This window comes from Gekko japonicus, unplaced genomic scaffold, assembly GCF_001447785.1.
Source record: "Gekko japonicus isolate JY-2015 unplaced genomic scaffold, Gekko_japonicus_V1.1 scaffold196, whole genome shotgun sequence".
In the NCBI taxonomy this organism is placed as follows: domain Eukaryota; kingdom Metazoa; phylum Chordata; class Lepidosauria; order Squamata; family Gekkonidae; genus Gekko; species Gekko japonicus.
In genome coordinates, this window is record NW_015173129.1 from 382233 (window position 1) to 399890 (window position 17658).

Below are 17658 nucleotides of genomic sequence, written 5' to 3' on the forward strand. Positions count from 1 at the left end.
GAGCATCACTTGCCCCAGAGCCCCTAGCTATACCTTGTGGCTAATAGCCACTGATGGACCTCTGCTCCATATGCTTATCTAATTCCCTTTTGAAGCCGTCCATGCTTGTAGCACCCATGTATCTCGTGAGTGTCTCATGGCTTTAAAAGGGACCACTGGTAGTACTAGCATAGCCCTTTACAGAAGGGTCTCCAAACTAGTATGAAGTATGGCCTTTTGAGATGAGGAAGCACAACTGAATCCACATCACTGTTACCACCACCCTAGGATTCCTTCAAAGCCCATCAGTTTTATTTGTATACTTTCTTCTTTTTCTAAAAAAGGTCCAATTTGAATATATTGATAACAGAATGGTTTCCATCACCGTCTTTTGAATCTTAACTTCAAAAATCAGTATATTACGATTCCACCAGCATTAAAATGAAACAATAGTCCAGCAGTGCTTTAAAAGACTTACTGACAGAGTCAGATCTCATTTAATCAGGAGTATGAAAGGAGACACTGGGGGGGGGGGATGTGGTTTAGTCTCTAAGATGCTGCCAGACTCCTGTTTCGTTTTGCTGCTGAAGACTCGCACGGCTGCCCCTTTTGGAATCTTCCGCCAGTGTTAAGTGAGCTAACAGCTTTGCTCAGCTTGAAATATTTATCTTGAGTTACGGCAGCCAGAGCTGAGAGATCTCGACCAGGTTACCTTCTGAAAATTGATGTGTGATGTCCTAACTTTATTACCAGTTCGTAGCTGAAAACAAGCAGTCGCTGTGTATGAGAAGAAGAGAAGAAAAAAAGAGATTGGATTTATACCCCGCCCTTCACTACCCAAAGGTGTCTCAGAGCGGCTTACAAACTCCTTTCCCTTCCCCTCCCCACAACAGACACCCTGGGAGGTAGGTGGGGCTGAGAGAGCTCTTGACAGAAACTGCTCTTTTTCAAGGACAGCTCTTGACAGAGCTTATGATCAGAGCATATGAGAGTTTAGAAAAGATTAGGTATGGATGCAATGGAAACAACCGATTCCCCCCCCCCTTTTTTGGAAAGGATAATTGACAGTTGAATATTCACTTCATTTATTTTTCTTATTTTCCGATAAATTTGGTAAGGTCCCCAAATCGTACAGTGTTTAAGCTGAGCTTGTACTACGAATGCTTAAAGTCAATATTGTTTGCTATGAGTAAATAGCTGCTGTGGTCGGCTGCTTCATTGATCTTCAGACAATGTGCTCTTTAGTCACTTGCTGATTGTTCCTCCGGATCATTATTCCTTCTCATCAAATAATGTGTTGTGGAAAATCTTAATTAAGTGTGCTCTTATCACCCGAGCCAAAGTTATTGCCATTCTGTGCACTCCATCATTCTCTTCTAAATGTACTAAAAGGCTGGGGAAACACTGAAGGAAATGGAAATCTTGGAAGAGGACATCGTGTGAGACTTTCCTCTTGATTTGCAGAGGAGGATGTGGAGAGACATGCAGTCGTTTTGTGCAGTTTGTACCAATGAGTCCATATAAATAGGCAAGTGGTGTTATCTCTGCACTTGAATGGGGGTTTGGCAACAGGAGAGGAATCTCTCCCACCCAAGAATTCACTCCGATTTTTCAGTTATTGTGATGGCGCTGTTTGTGAACAGGGACTCCGATGCAAAGTCATAGCTGGGAGACAGAAAGGGTTCTATGGAAGGAGCTATCAAGCGCCGACCACTGAACACACAGGCTCTTGGTGATGCTAATGGCTCTGGCTGAAGAAGAACAAAGGTTTACCATGCCACACCCAGCTAGATCCATAAAGCTGGGAAGCTAAAGTGATTGAATGGAAACTCTTCCTTTGTGATGGGAAGGGACAGGAAGATCATCCCAAGAAGAGGGGGAGAAAGAGGTTATTTAAAATTGGGACACAAAGTGGAAACTCTCTCTTCTATAGCTTCTGACCAGGGAGCTACATGCCATCCAGAACAAAGCTTTTTTTATGTAGGGACTCTATTTTGTCTACACAAGAAATTACTACAACTTCAAGTAAAACTTAAGTCTGTCCCAATTAAACAATGCATAGGATAAGTTCTGAGTTTAGGGAGAAGGGACTGTGTATTGTAACCGTGTCTTTGTTGCCTTCAGGGGCAGTAAATCTCTGAATACTAGTGCCAGGAGGCAACATCAGGGTTAGGGTTAGCCTCGGGCTCTATGCCCTGCTTGTTGGCCCTCCAGGGGAACTGGGTGAACACTGTATGAGAAGGGATGCTGGACGAGATGGACCACTGGTCTGATCCAGCAGGGCTCGTCTGATTTTTTTATCCGGGGGAGACCTTGGCCTTTTGGTGAACCAGTTTGGTGTAGTGGTTAAGTGCGGGAGAACTAGGTTTGATTCCCCACTCCTCCACTTGCAGTTGCTGGATGACCTTGGGCAAGCCATAGGTCTGTCAGAGCTGTTCTTGAAATAGCAGTTCTCGAAAGAGCTCTCTCAGCCCCATCTACCTCACAGGGTGTTTATTATGGGGACAGGAAGGTAAAGGAGTTTGTAAGCCACTCTGAGACTCTGAGTGAAGGGCAGGGTATAAATCCAATCTCCTCCTCCTCCTCTTCTTTATGCCTCGTTGTTGGCCATCCAGAGGAACTAGTTGGCCACTGTGTGAGACAGGATGCTGGACTAGATGGACCCTCACTTTGTCTGACCCAGCAGGGCTCTTCTGATGTTCTTATCGGGGAAGGCCTCAGCCTCAATGCCCTGTCGCTGGCCATCCAGAGGAACTGGTTGGCCACTGTGTGAGATGGGATGCTGAATTAGATGGACCACTGGTCTGATCCAGGAGGGCTCTTCTGAGCTTGTTATCAGGGGAAGGCCTCAGTCTCTATGCCCTGTTGTTGACCCTCTAGAGGAACTGGTTGGCCATTGTGTGAGACAGGATGCTGGACTAGATGGACCCTCACTGGTCTGTTCCAGCAGGGTTCTTCTTAGGTTCTTCTCAGGGGAAGGCCTCAGCCTCTATGCCCTGTTGTTGGCCATCCTGGGGAACTGGTTGGCCGCTGTGTGAGACAGGATCCTGGACTAGATGGACCACTGGTCTGATCTTTAAGGGCTCTTCTTATGACTTTTATTTGGCTTGAAGCCACTATTTTTCCACTTCATGGATTGTTATGATGAAAAATATTACTATTGTAGAGCACCAACCCCCCCCCCCCCAAGTTGGAACAGTGACAATATTGAGGTGCCAGGAAAAAACCCGGGGTTGGTGGTGACCAGAGGAAGTACCGTTTATACTTTGGCTTGGATACTCCCCCTTGAACACCTGCTAAGCCTTCTGGTCTCCCTTGTGTCAGTTTTTTAGAATGTAAGTTCCTCAGGACATGGTCGTCGCTGATGTGTCCCCAACATTCATGAGCCTATGGGCACCTTTGGAATTCTGACACAAGGTTAACATAAGAACATAAGAGACGCCAATGTTGGATCAGGCCAAAGGCCCATCCAGTCCAACACTCTGTCACACAGTGGCCAAAAATACCAGGTGCCATCAGGAGGTCCACCAGTGGGGCCAGGACATTAGAAGCCCTCCCATAGCATCAAAATGACTGCCTCAGGAGGCGGAGCCAAGCACAAAATGCCTGCCACAGGAAACAGAGGCAGGCACAAAATGGTTGTCACAAGATGCAGAGCCAAACACAAAATGGCTGCCAGGGGAGATGGAGACAACCACAGAATGTCAGGCATTGAGGTTCTCTGTAACTCTAATAGCAACTCTTCAACATTTCAGGCAGAAGGCTTGCTTAGCTGGACAGCTTTTTAAAATGAACATATTATTAAAGATAATTTTCTGGCTCACACATAATTTACCTCCAGCCTCACAGTGAAGATGGCAGCTGCTGGCGCCGGCACAATTATTATTATTATTTTCATTCTGCAGAACCAATCAGAAACCTTGTTGGGCAAAAGCACCGTCTGGCTCCACCCACTTTCTGACAATACTTGACAGGCACCGGAAAAGGTGTTGTGCAAAATAACCAATGCTAATACTTCAGGAATGTTCACATAGCTTTCCTGGTTTCTGTGGTTTGCGAAATACACAAACTCACAAAAGCTTAGGTCCGGTATCAATTTAACGATATTTGTTCCGTTGCTACTGAGTTCCATTACTGCTTATATTTCCGCTGAATCGTGTTTCAGGCGTACCCTTCAAAGTTTACATCATAAAAGTCTTGTGGGTATCTGAATTGCCTCTGGACTTGATCTAGCTCTTCTTCCAACACGACTACCGTCCTGACAGAGACATAACCCTGAAACCTCCAGAAAGCCGCACATCTCTCAGCATCCATTTATTTGCTTTCAGGTGAGGGTTGTGTGTGTGTGTGTGTGTGTGTGTGTGTGTGTGTGTGAGAGAGAGAGAGAGAGAGAGAGAGAGAGAGAGAGAGAGAGAGAGAGAGAGTCATATTCACAAACCCTTCATGTCCCGTTCTGCATTTACCTTGCATGCGCACAGTTGGCATAACATTTACCACTTTTGTTTTGGGCCGTCTGAAAAGCACTGTAGGTTTTTTGTTGTTGTTTCGTTTTTAAAAGAGAGAATCCACCCGCTTTAAGAAAAAACACACAGAGAGTGGGAGAGAACCAGATTACTTTGAAAGCCGTCTTTCCTGGTAATCAAGTGTTTACAGAAAGACACTTTGTTCGGCCTCTTTCCTGTGGCTATGTATGCTTAAACAAAGAGCTTTTAGACTTAAACACAGCTGTTCTTTGAAAATGGAGGGGGAAAAAATCAAATTAAGCGGAACCAGCTCTTTTGAAAGCTAACGCTGTATAGCAAGCGAAACAAAGGGAGAAAATACACTGTTGTATCTTTCGCTTAAATAACTTTTAAAAGAATAACAAAAAAAGTTTTTCAACGAAGAAAGTAACGGTTTCAAAGACTCCCGTCTCTCCGCAGCGTCCCGCAATGGAACATCTGCGCTCATTCTAATGCGGATGAATGACATGAATTAAACCGAAACCATCGAAGTGCTCTTTTTAACATAATTACACCTTGTTCGTTTTGGGGGGACACAATGCAGGGATGATATGCCAATTAAGACTGGCATGTTAATTAGGCTGTGCCTGAATAGTGGATTAGTATGGCCGCAGATACAACTGGAACCGATTTGATGTAATCCCTGAAGTTTGTTCTGTTTTAATCTTATCATACATTTGAACATCTCCGAAGGTGGGTTTTTTAAAAAAAGCAGAGACCAGTTTTGATTAAGACTTTGTCCTCTGTTTATAATACTAGCTTAATTCTCCTATAAATTGAATGGCTCTTCCTTTTAGTGTTTATTGGACGTTCACGTTCAGTCCATGGCCGGCGTTCTTTCCCATCTGTTCCTTCGAAATACTTCCTTGAATACTCATGAGATTAAGTTGGGTTAAATGGTTAGCTTGCTGTCCGGTGCTCAGAGTGGAAAAGGAAATGTGTGCCGTTCCTAGTTAGATATTCTGCATATTGTTTCTAAGCCAGCACTTTCAAAGGATCGAAATTCGTCCTTTGCACAGTTTCTGAGGGAATGTTAAGGCGGCAAACATGCAGCACAGGCTCACGGAGAGGCATAGAATATCTGTAAAATGAAACTGAACTTTTTAGTAGTGAGTGTCGTGGAATATATATTTGAAATTGGTGGTGGGAAGTGCTGTCAAGTCGCAGCTGATTTTACGGTGACCCCATAGAACTTCCAAGGTGCAAGATGAACAGAGATGGAGGAATTTCACATTACCCGTTTTAACCCGTTTTGAAGCCGTTTTTGATCTGTCATGGAGTAAGCAGGTATAGGGCTGCCATTTCACACATGGCTTTCCCCTTCTGGTAAAGAGCTGGATCTGAAGCGGTTTGCCATTTCAGACTGCCCCGCTTCCCCCCCCCCCCGGCCGTTTTCCGCCCACGCGGGATATCTTGGCCTTTTTTTTTAACTTTCGCTTTATAGCGCTATAGCACTATAACAAAACACTCCAGGCATTCCAATGGCATTGATATACTGCTGTTCCGTTATAGCGCTATAGCGCTATAAAGCGAATGTTAAAAAAAAAGACGGAGTTCGCACGCTTGGGTGAAAAACATTGGGGAAAAGCGCATTGGAACCGGGAGAGGAAACTGAAGACTACTTGGAAGCAGTTGACAGGTAAAACGCTTCAACCCCGTTTCCTAAACGGGACAGAAGCGTTTGTGTCTGAAATTACAAATATATTCCATTCCGGAAGGGAACCGGATCTAAAACGGTTCTGTCTGAAATGACTGACCAGAAACCATTTGGGAACCGTTCCTCTTCTGGATTATATCGTCTGTCTGAAATTCCTCATGGTTTGCCATTGCCTTTCTCCTCGAAGCGAGCCTGGACTTCAAATCCAGACTCCAATGTTCAGGATTCCTACATCCTTACAAAACAGCCAGGCTGCCTCATCTGGTTAACATGGTCTCCAGAAACCATCTGAGTAAACACCCAAAAGGAGGCTGGGGATTAATACAGGGGAGAAGATACTTGATATTGCTGTTAAGCTTGAGGTCTAACAACACCACAACAGAAACATCAGAAAATAATTGCTTCAGTGAAAAGATGCAGAAATCCAATCATTGTACTGTGTTTTAGAATGTTCAGGCTAGCCTGATATCAGATTTAAGAAGCTAAGAAGTGGCTAGTATTCGGATGGTAGGCCATCAAGGAAGTCCTTTGGGTGGTGATTCTTAAAACTGAATAAGAGACAGAAGTGCAGTGTATGAGTTGTAGCTTACTAGACAAACACGCCTCTAACTTTCAACCTGCTGGGGACAGCAGAGAAGAAATCCTGTTATGTGGTAGGGGGGAACTCTGGCACACAGCTGGGGAGGCGAACCCTCCATTGAAGTCTAGCAACTTAAGACCAGCTGTGTGAATTCCACCACAGAGGTTCCTGCGAGATTCACAGTCCACTAACTGATTAACCTTAAAAATGCTGAACGGCTAGATTCAGGTCCGGTAGCAACTAGAGACCAACAAGTTTTTCAGCATATGAACTCATACCTCAAGTATCTTGTTGATCTCCGAACTCCTACTGGACTTGAATCTACTGCAGACTACTTTAAGAACATAGAAAGACCCCTGCTGGATCAGACCAGTAAGAGTCCATCTAGTCCAGAATCCTGTCTCACATACTGGCCAACCAGTTCCTCTGGAGGACCAGCAACAGGGCACAGAGGCTGAGGCCTTCCCAGGATAAGAACATAAAAAGAGCCCTGCTGGATCAGACCAATCGTCCATCTAGTCCAGCATCCTGTCTCACACATTGCCCAACCAGTTCCTCTGGATTTCCAACAACAGGGCATGGAGGCTGAGGCCTTCCCCAGAGAAGAACATCAGAAGATGCCAGGGATTGAACCTGGGACCTTCCGCACGCCAAGCAGATGGCTCTATTACTGAGCCACAGCACCTCCCCAGTGGATGCAGGAGGGGCCTTGGGAGTCTCATTTATAAGAATAACTCAGACCCAGCAGGCCTGCCTTCTTTGGATCTTACCAAGTATGAACCGCCCTGACCTGGATAGCCCAGGTTAGTCTGGTCTTGTCAGATCTCAGAAGTTAAGCAGGGTTGGGTCTGGTTGGTATTTGGATGGGGAAACCGGCAAGGAAGTTCAAGGTGGCTACCAATGCTCCCTCTAAGCTGTGGAGTCTTGTGAGCAAAAATTCTAATTTGTGAGCTACTGGCATTAAAGTTGTGAGAGAGCGATCTGGCTGCTTCATAAATTAGTTTCCTCTGGAGCCATCCTTCCTGAGCTGAGACAAAAATCTGGGGAGGATAAAAAACTGTGAGCTAGCTCACATTAACTCAGCTTAGAGGGAACATTGGTTGCTACGCAGAGGCAGGCAATAGGCAAACCACTTCTGTTCATCTCTTGCCCTGACCTGGATGGCCCAGGCTAGCCCGATCCCATCAGATCTCATCAGATCTTGGAATCTAGGCAGGGTCGACCCTGTTCAGTAGTGGGATGGGAGACCACCAAGGAAGTCCAGGGTTGCTACACAGAGGCAGGCAATGGCAAACCGCCTCTGAATGTCTCTTGCCTTGAAAATTCTACAGAATCAGCAAAAGTCTGCTGCAGCTTGATAGCAGCAGCAGCAACAACAACATGATGATGATGATTATGATCATGATGATGATGATGATGATGATGATGATCATGATGAAGAACCAGGAAGGCTTTTAGGTAGTGGGAGAATTTAGCCACCTGTGAATTACTGTAGGCTGTCACCATGTTTTAAAACTCCCCTGGCGATCCCCCCTTTCAACCAAATAAAGTGGGAGGAAGAGCTAGACGTGCACTGGCAAGAGATAGACTGGGAAATCATCTGGAACTCTCCAGCGAATAGCTCAACGATTTACAACATAAAATCCCAGTTCTTCAAAACTGTCTCCGGATGGTACTTAACCCCCCAGCAAATACACAAATTTAGCAGAACCAGTAGCCCCATATGCTGGAAAGGTTGCGGACAACTAGGGACTTACCTGCATTGCTGGTGGACCTGCACCAAGATCCAACTGTTTTGGACAGACGTTAAACTACAGATGGAGACCATCATAGCTCAAAATATCCCTTGCACGCCAGAATCCTTCCTGCTGTACAACATAAAATCCCAGTTCTTCAAAACTGTCTCCGGATGGTACTTAACCCCCCAGCAAATACACAAATTTAGCAGAACCAGTAGCCCCATATGCTGGAAAGGTTGTGGACAACTAGTGACTTACCTGAATTGCTGGTGGACCTGCCCCAAGATCCAACAGTTTTGGACAGATGTAAAACTACAGATGGAGAACATCATAGCTCAAAATATCCCTCTCACACCAGAATCCTTCCTGCGGAACCACTGGGACGAATCCATCCAGGACCAAAAAAGGGATCTTATCTCAGCTCTTCTGGCAGTAGCTTGCTTATCCATTGCCGCTAGCTGGAAATCCCCAACAGCATCTTCCATAACAACTTGGCAGGACGAGCTCTGGGAACATCTTGTTATGGCAAAAATTTCTGATTCACTCAAGGTTTCACACTCAGACACACCACATACATCCAAATTTTTGTCAACCTGGTACCCTGTTGTCTCCTACTTACAAGCTCTCGACATCCTCCCTCCCAACCCTCTCTTTCTTAAATGGCTAACCCTGTAAGTTAGTATTTTCATTTACCAAAGGTTTTTGTACTTTTAGGCACTGAATTACGCTGTATCTTCGCTTTATGTTCTGTATGTCATATAAAAATCAATAAAGATAATTAAAAAAACAAAAACAAAAAAACCCTATGTGTTCTAAGTCTTGAGAAACACGGAGCTAATTTTGCCTTTATTACTACACTTCCAAAAATTCTGCTTCACAAAAAAGGGAGGTTTTAAGACCTGACGATTCTTCTTACCAGCTCCCCATAGTCTTGCAAGCTTCATGTTGTGAACCTGACAACTCTTTGAAGTGTTAATCTCTTGAAACATTGTTCATGAGTTTAGATTTGTTCATATTTACAGCTCTCCAGGGTCTCAGGCGGAGGACTTTCCCATCACCTACTGCCTCGTCCTTTTTAACTGGAGATGCCGGGGATTGAACCTGGGATCTTCTGCATTCCAAGCAGAGGCTCTTCCACTGAGCCACAGCCCCTCTTGACAAGTCTTCAGGGTCTCGGGTGGAGGTCTTTCACATCACCTCCTGCCTGGTACTTTTTAACTGGAGATGCCGGGGATTGAACCTGGGATCTTCTGCATGCCAAGCAGAGGCTCTTCCACTGAGCCACAGCCCCTCTTTACAGCTCTTCAGGGTCCCAGGCGGAGGTCTTTCCCATCTCCTACTGCCTGGACCTTTTTAACTGGAGATGCCGGGGATTGAACCTGGGATCTTCTGTATGCCAAGCAGAGACTCTTCTACTGAGCCACAGCCCCTCTTTACAGATCTCCAGGGTCTCAGACAGAATCTTTCACATCTTCTACTGTCTGGTCTTTTTTAACTGGAGATGCCAGAGATCGAACCTGGGACTTTCTGCGTGCGAAGCAGACGCTCTACCTCTGAGCCACAGTCCCTCCCTCAGATGGACCATAATAGCTTCAATTTCAGAAAAAGAAAAGAAATCTATCTATCATCTATCTATCTATCTATCTATCTATCTATCTATCTATCTATCTATCTATCTATCTATCTATCTATCTATCTATCCTTTAGATATAGAAATATAACTTCTGTGAGTAGTCATTGGTTACAAAAAGAGAGGGCATGCTGTTGAGTGGAAATTTACTAGCAATATCTCAGCAAAGGGGGAAGAAATGCCTAATGCACATATTGCCATAAGTCTAAAACATACCCACTGCTAATGGTGAACTCGGAGGTAAGCAGTATGATCTTAAAGATTTCACGTTTCTCTTCTGGTTGTGTTTCCACCTGCTTTTTTGTTGGTCTCTTTCCTTGAGTTTTGGTTTATCTCTCCCCTACAGACTCCCCAATAATCCTTTCTCTCTCTCGCAGTGGACAGAGATTCTGCTACATCGCCCAAGGGTCCCTTCCCATCCCCCCTAATGGAAAATCACCAACCAGCTCCCTGAAGGGTCCGCTCCCATCTTCATTGTTCGTGTGTGGTCTTTGTTCTTTTGGCTACCTCCATTGGCATATGAATTCACTTCCTGGTGTCTCTGTGGACTGGAAGCTAGAGGGGAGAAGCTTATTTTCACCCTTTTGCCAAGTTTTAGTGTGACCTCTGACCATTTGCGGTACAAATTCGACGTTTCCCTCACAACCTTGTACAGTTTTTTCTCTGGATACCTGGAATGAAATGTTAGTTCATTGCAGTGCTCCCCATTGTGGGGAGGACGGGGGACCTTTTCCAGGGCTGTTGTGGCCTGACAGTTCTCCCATGCATACCACATTTCATGTTTGTATTCATACCTCTGCAATTTTTTTTGAAGATATCATTGTTGACTTGTGAGGGAAGGTGGCTTGGCATAGCCCAATCTCAGAACCTAAGCAGGGTTGATACTTGTTCAGGCCTGGGGTGGGGGGTAGGGTTCGGGCTGGGTCTCCTGTTGTAGTGGGCAACCTCTGGGTCTGCCCCCCCAATTCCCTACCACCACTCAACAGGCTGGTGGGAGGAAAGGGGGGGGGGAATTCTGCATCACACCAATATGGAGTATCACTTCTGGCATGAAACCTGCGGTGACATTAACACAATGCTCTAGGATTCGTCTTCAACTCTATGGTTTAAGTATAGAGTTTTCAGGGAGTCCTAGATTGCTACTCTGATGATGTCACTTCTGGTTTTGTATGAAAGTGATGTGATTGTGTCAGCATGATGCTCTAGGATCCCCTCCAAATTCTATAAAACCATAGAGTTTGAGGAGAATCTTAGAACAACACCCCGATGTAATGGTGCCACTTTTGTTATTCTGCCAGAAGTGATGTCACACATCCATGTAATTCTCTAGGAGTCACCCCAGTCTGATGATGTAACTTCTGGTTTTGGGCCTGTAGTGATGTCACACTTGGCAAGATGTGAGACAGTTACTCCCTGCCCCCCCCCCCAATTCTCCTGCTGAGCTGCCAGGTATAGGGAGGGGCCGTGGCTCAGTGCTAGAGCATCTGCTTGGCATACAGAAAGTCCCAAGTTCAATCTCTGGCATCTCCAGTTAAAAGGACCAGGTAGGAGGGGATGGGAGAGACCTCTGCCTGAGACCCTGGAGATCTGTAAAGAGGGGCCGTGGCTCAGTGGAAGAGCCTCTGCTTGGCATGCGGAAGGTCCCAGGTTCAATCCCGGGCATCTCCAGTTAAAAGGACCAGGCAGGAGGTGATGGGAAAGACTTCTGCCTGAGACCCTGGAGAACCACTGCTAGTCTGAGTAGACAATACTAACTTTGATGGACCCAGGGTCTGATTTAGTAGGAGGCAGCGTCATGTGTTCATATATGGTGGGGGAAGATCTTCTTGCTGATTTCGAATTCAACACCAGCAGTGTGATCCTAAATCAAGCAAAAGCTGGCTGCAGCTCGAGTGGCCATGAAGCATTTGGTATCTCACCTTCGCCTAGCCCTTAAGGAGGTATATAGAAAAGCTCATTTTGTGTCCAACAAAGTTGATGTCTCTGTCTGGACTCTTCCCAGTTTGCATTGGGCTCGGCCCCCTGCTTGGCAATCCATGCTCCCCTTTCCGAGGAACGCGCCGAGGTCGAAAGACGCTCCCCGCAGATGGCAGTGACAAAATTGAAGGGCTCGCTTCCCAAATTCATCCTGTTTGCTCTTGCCTGCCTTGAATACAATGTATATAATTTCCACCTCGTTGGGATCTGCTGTCGAACAGCTGGGGTTAAATTACCGTGCTTCTGGCAAGCCAGGGACGGTTATCTCTTATGTGCCTTTACCCCCCTTCCTTTAAAGATCAGATGGTCTTTTATTTGCTTCAAAACAGGTTCCCAGTAATCAAAGCGCGGTTGCTTTAATAACGGATATTGCCTATACAATCGGTGGGGGCAGACCACGATTGTTAACTGACTTCGCTGGGGATATTTCACTCCAGGCAGGCGGTTAGAGAAACCCTTGCCTTTATCTCTGCGTTTCGAGGCACCACCTGCATACTCGCAGCTCTCCTGTACGCCTCCTGGATGCTTGCCAGTGAAGGTTCCTCGGTCTTGCTTCCTCTTGTTTTTTTTTTAGTACGTTGCCCATACTGCAGGGCTGCGAGTGAAATTAGAAGTGACACTTCTTAACTTCAGTACAGAAGTGTTAATAGGATTTCCGTGTAAGCGGATGCCCCGTAGCGTTGTGTTGGCGGTCTTAAGCCGTGTTTTCTGCAAAACTGTTTTATGATAAATTGCTTGTAAGCGATATCTTTTTTTTTTTTTGGCTTAGTGGTCAGGGTACGTCCACTGGGATGGCCGCCACGTCTAGAAGTATCTTTGTAGCCAAGATATCAGTACTGAGTGTTGTGTGTGAAGGATTGGGGGGGGGGGAGAATATGGGGAAATGGGCCATCTTCTCCCATGTGTTCCTGCCCCGGAATTAAGATCACAGAGGGAGGCCCTCCGGACTGTCCCATCAATCAAAGAAGGACATCTGGTGGGTACGCAAAAACAAGGCCTTTTTGGTTGCAGCCCCACGAATATGGAAAAACTTCTTCAGGAAGTCACTCCTGACCCCCTCACTTGAGATCTTTGGGAGGCAGCTGAAGACAGTTAGGTTTATTTGCAGCCCTGAGTTGTGCAGGCCTTTGATTAGAGCCGCTACCAACTGACCTGGGGCAAGGACCTCTACATTAACAGCAAGAGCCTGTGATGCCAACAGCTATAGCCTTTGGCCGTATTTTGTTTTTTCCATCATATCATGGCCTACAGGGATTAGGAGGCAATGCTATCGCCGCCAGCACATTATTTGCACTTATTTGTCATGTGTTACTTGTTAGATCATGCATATAGTTTTATGACTCTGCATTGTGTTAATGCATTGGTGTTTTAATGCATTTAAAATTCTTACTGTAATCCGCCCTGAGCCCACCTCGGTGGGAAGGGCGGGATACAAATTGAATTAAATAAATAAATAGAAGAAGAAGAAGAACAGATGGGATTTATCCCCCGCCCTTCACTACCCAAAGGAGTCTCAGAGTGGCTTACAAACTCCTTTCCCTTCCCCTCCCTACAACAGACACCCTGTGAGGTAGGTGGGGCTGAGAGAGCTCTTGACAGAAACTGCCCTTTTTCAAGAACAGCTCTTATCAGAACTACGGCTTGCCCAAGGTCATCCAGCCAGGAACAAGTGGAGGAGTGGGGAATCGAACCCGGTTCTCCCAGATTAGTGTCCACTCACTTAACCACTGCACCGAACTTAACTACACTACACCAAAATAAATAAAATGTTTGTAAATGTATGTTGTTTTTGCTGTAAGCTGCTTTGACCTCAGTGAAGAAGAAAGGTGGCTTGGAAATGTTTTAAATAAATAAATAAAATACATGATGACTGGGAAGGAATTCCCTTTTGATTCTGGGAAGAAGACGGTGTGGGGGAGTTCCCAACTGTTTCAGACCCAATTAACCTGATAAATATATGAGATGAACTGGTGTAAGGGGTCACCGAGAGCCAGTGTGGCTGTTAGAGGTATCGTCTACAGTCTGGGTGATTCGGGTTTGAATCCCGACTGGTATCATGGAAGCCCGCTGGGCTGACTTTGGGCCCATCCCTCTCTTTTTGCCTAACCTACCTCAGAGGACTGTTGTGAGGATACAATGAAGGAGGGAAGAACGGCGATGAAGGAGCTAGAAAAGATTCTTAAATGTAACCAGGATGAAGATAATTCATACCGTAGTGCTCCTTATTACTATGTACGGGTGTGAAAGCTGAACAATGAAGAAATTTGACGGGAAGAAATGTGGTATTGGAGGAGAGTTTGACCATGAATACAGAGCGTCACTGCCCCAGACAGAGTGTTCCATCTATATGATGTGGCTAACAGCCACTGATGGACTGGAAGTCATGGCGACCTCTGGTGATTGACCCCTACTTGGGGGCCTGGAGGATATTCAGAGAGGTGGCTGAATCAAGCCTGCCCCCGCCTCCCGACTGCTGGTATTCCAAGGAACTGAGACCTGTTTAGTATTGAACCCTTAATCTAGATTTGAGTTCAGTAGCACTTTAGAGACCAACAAGGATTTCGGAGAATGAACTTCCGAGAGTCAAAGCTCCCTTTGACAGGTATCAACCCAGAGAATCTCTTTGGTGTCTAAGATGCTACCGGGCTCAAATCCAGCTGTCCTGCTGTATCTTATTTAGTGTGTTAGTCGATCCACAAGTTGGACTTGAACACATAGAATTTGTGTTCTGAAATGGATGAAGAACTGGGTTTAGATTAGGACCCCGCTCTTGGCCTTCTGAACTTGTGCAACTTGGGTGGGTTGCAGCCTCCCTACTATGGTTCCCTCTTTGTCAAAACAGTAATGATTGCAACGTACCTCACAGGGAATGTTACCTAGGATGTCATAAATTCAAGCGCTCTCTCTGTGATCAGCATTCTGAAGTCTAAAGGACTGCAGCGACCATGTGTCCTGGTGTAAGTCCAATGGAATCCAAGGGAGAGAAGAGAAAGATTCCTGTAGATTTGCTTTCACTCACCATTGAAACAACATTACTTTTTATTTATTTAATTCATTTGTATTACCTTTCTCCCCAAGGGGGAGTCAAAGTAGCTTACACTGTTCTCTCTCCTCCATGATCTCATCTCCTCTGTTTTATCTTCACAACAGCCCTGCGAATATTTTATTTTGTACTGCATTAGTATTTAAATAATCAGTAAGAATAAAATTCAGATTTACATAAACAATTAAGACAATTTTAGGATTAAGACAATATTTAGGTTTTTAGTACAGAAGTCTGTTCAGCTGTTAAAGATGTATTCTCTTTTATTGTTATATATTATTGCTAATTTTAGGAGAGTTTTTGTTTATTCCTTAAAGAGAGAATCTAACCCAAAATTCTGTACTATTGATGCTTTATTAATTGTTTCTATATTTGAATTATGTAATACATTTAGTAATAGAGCTGATTTTACTTGTTGTACGTAACAATTCATAATATTTAAAACATTTGATGAATCTATATCTCCCCCGCCCCTTCGTCCCTTCTGTATCCCACCTTTTTTTTCTTGAGAAAATAATGAAAAATAATTAAAAAGACCAACAACAGCCCTGCGAGGTAGGTTAGGCTGAGAAAGTGTGAGTGGCCCAAGGTCACCCAGCGAGCTCCTGTGGCACGAGTGAGGATTTGAACTCGGGTCTCCCAGATACTGGCTCAGAACCCTTAATCACCATACCACACTGGCTCTCGGTTACTTCCGGAAACGTCTGTTGGGGGCTTAGCGGACCCGCTTGACAACTTGACTTTTTTATTTTAATTTTTATCACCAATGTTACAGCCGCGTTATTATTAACGGATTCTCATTTACACACGTCGGAGGAGGAGAAAAATCGCCTAATTAACTGCCTTCCCTATAAGGCGGGCAGGGAGGGGAACGGACGCGGGCTGCCAATTTGTTCTCCACTCCTCCCCTCCCCCCAGTCCTGTCTCTTAATGTGTTGGATTTACAACTCCCTGTCAGGTATGAGCAGTAAGAATCATTTTCTAATTACCACAATTTCTACCAGACTGTCTTAGAACGGTGGGCTTCCTATAGGGTGGGACGCCCCCCCCCCCCCCCAGCTCCATTTCTGAAATCAGGGGAAGGTTCCCTCTGAAGCCGTGCTCCATTTTATTGCAGTCTCTGGCAATGGCTGGATTCGCTTTGCGGACTGTAATTGATATTCAATAGACTTTATTAATGGCCTGACCGACAGAACATGGGCAGAGAAAGCAAGTAAACACACTAATTTCCGTAACTTAGCGGCGATCACAATAAAGCACGGGGGACGGCTGAAGGAAAAGCCCATTTCTGGGAGCTGCGATATTGGTTTGTCATTCTTTGGATCCATTGTGAAGGTCATATGAATTATGTACTTCCCTAGACTCATTCTGAACCAGCGGTACTGACTAAACAGCTGGCAGGGAACCACAAAAACAATTAACTATCAACCCAAAAGCTGTAGGAACTTCTGAACATCAGAAGAGCCCTGCTGGATCAGCCAGTGAGGGTCCCTCTAGTCCAGCCTCCTGCCTCACACGGTGGCCAACCAGTTCCTCTGGAGGGCCAACAACAGGACATAGAGGCTGAGGCCTTCCCCTGATAAGAACATCAGAAGAGCCCTGCTGGATCAGACCAGTGAGGGCCCATCTAGTCCAGCATCCTGTCTCCCACACAGTGGCCAACCAGTTCCTCTGGAGAACCAACAACAGGACATAGAGGCCGAGGCCTTCCCCTGATAAGAACATCAGAAGAGCCCTCCTGGATCAGACCAGTGGTCCATCTAGTCCAGCATCCTGTCTCCCACACAGTGGCCAACCAGTTCCTCTGGAGAACCAACAACAGGACATAGAGGCCGAGGCCTTCCCCTGATAAGAACATCAGAAGAGCCCTCCTGGATCAGACCAGTGGTCCATCTAGTCCAGCATCCTGTCTCCCACACAGTGGCCAACCAGTTCCTCTGGAGAACCAACAACAGGACATAGAGGCCGAGGCCTTCCCCTGATAAGAACATCAGAAGAGCCCTCCTGGATCAGACCAGTGAGGGTCCATCTAGTCCAGCATCCTTTTTTTTTCCGTACAAAACTTTTATTTTTTGGATATAATATCACATTTAACATTGGCTTTCACTTATCCAATACCCATATTTCCCTTTCCCCCCTCCCTTGCTAGTGGCTTCCCGCAGTGCTCGACCCTTTTTCCCTTTACAATACTTATATTTGCTTAAACATTTTAAATTGCTTAAATGTTAAAGATAACATTTCTATCAATATTGTTCTAAATACAATAAATTGTGTTTAACATCCCAGTTTTCCTCTAGATAGTCTTTAAAATCTTTCCAGTCTTCAAAAAATTCTTGATCTTCTTTGTTGCTCAACTTTCTTGTTATTTTGTCCATTTCCGCCATAAATAACACTTTTTGTATCCAGTCTGACATCTCGGGCGTTTTCTCTTGTTTCCAGCATTGTTCATACACCATTCTCGCTGTTGTTATCAGGTACCAGAACATAGGGTTTTTTTTGGTATATTTAACTCTTCCATTTTCAATCCTAGCAATAAAATCTCTGGTTCTTT

At 45.3% G+C, this 17658-nt stretch overlaps 1 protein-coding gene and 2 non-coding genes across 3 annotated transcripts in view; 1 reads left to right on the forward strand and 2 right to left on the reverse strand.

Annotated features, from left to right (window-relative positions):
* The window catches only part of MAD1L1 (MAD1 mitotic arrest deficient-like 1 (yeast)), a 760935-nt gene that overhangs the window by 151499 nt on the left and 591778 nt on the right, over positions 1-17658 (forward strand). The gene's annotated exons all lie outside the window — the stretch shown is intronic.
* On the reverse strand, positions 9538-9609 carry TRNAS-GGA. The gene has a single exon. It is a non-coding gene; the product is annotated as a tRNA-Ser (tRNA).
* TRNAA-CGC lies at positions 9954-10025 on the reverse strand. Its single transcript has one exon. It is a non-coding gene; the product is annotated as a tRNA-Ala (tRNA).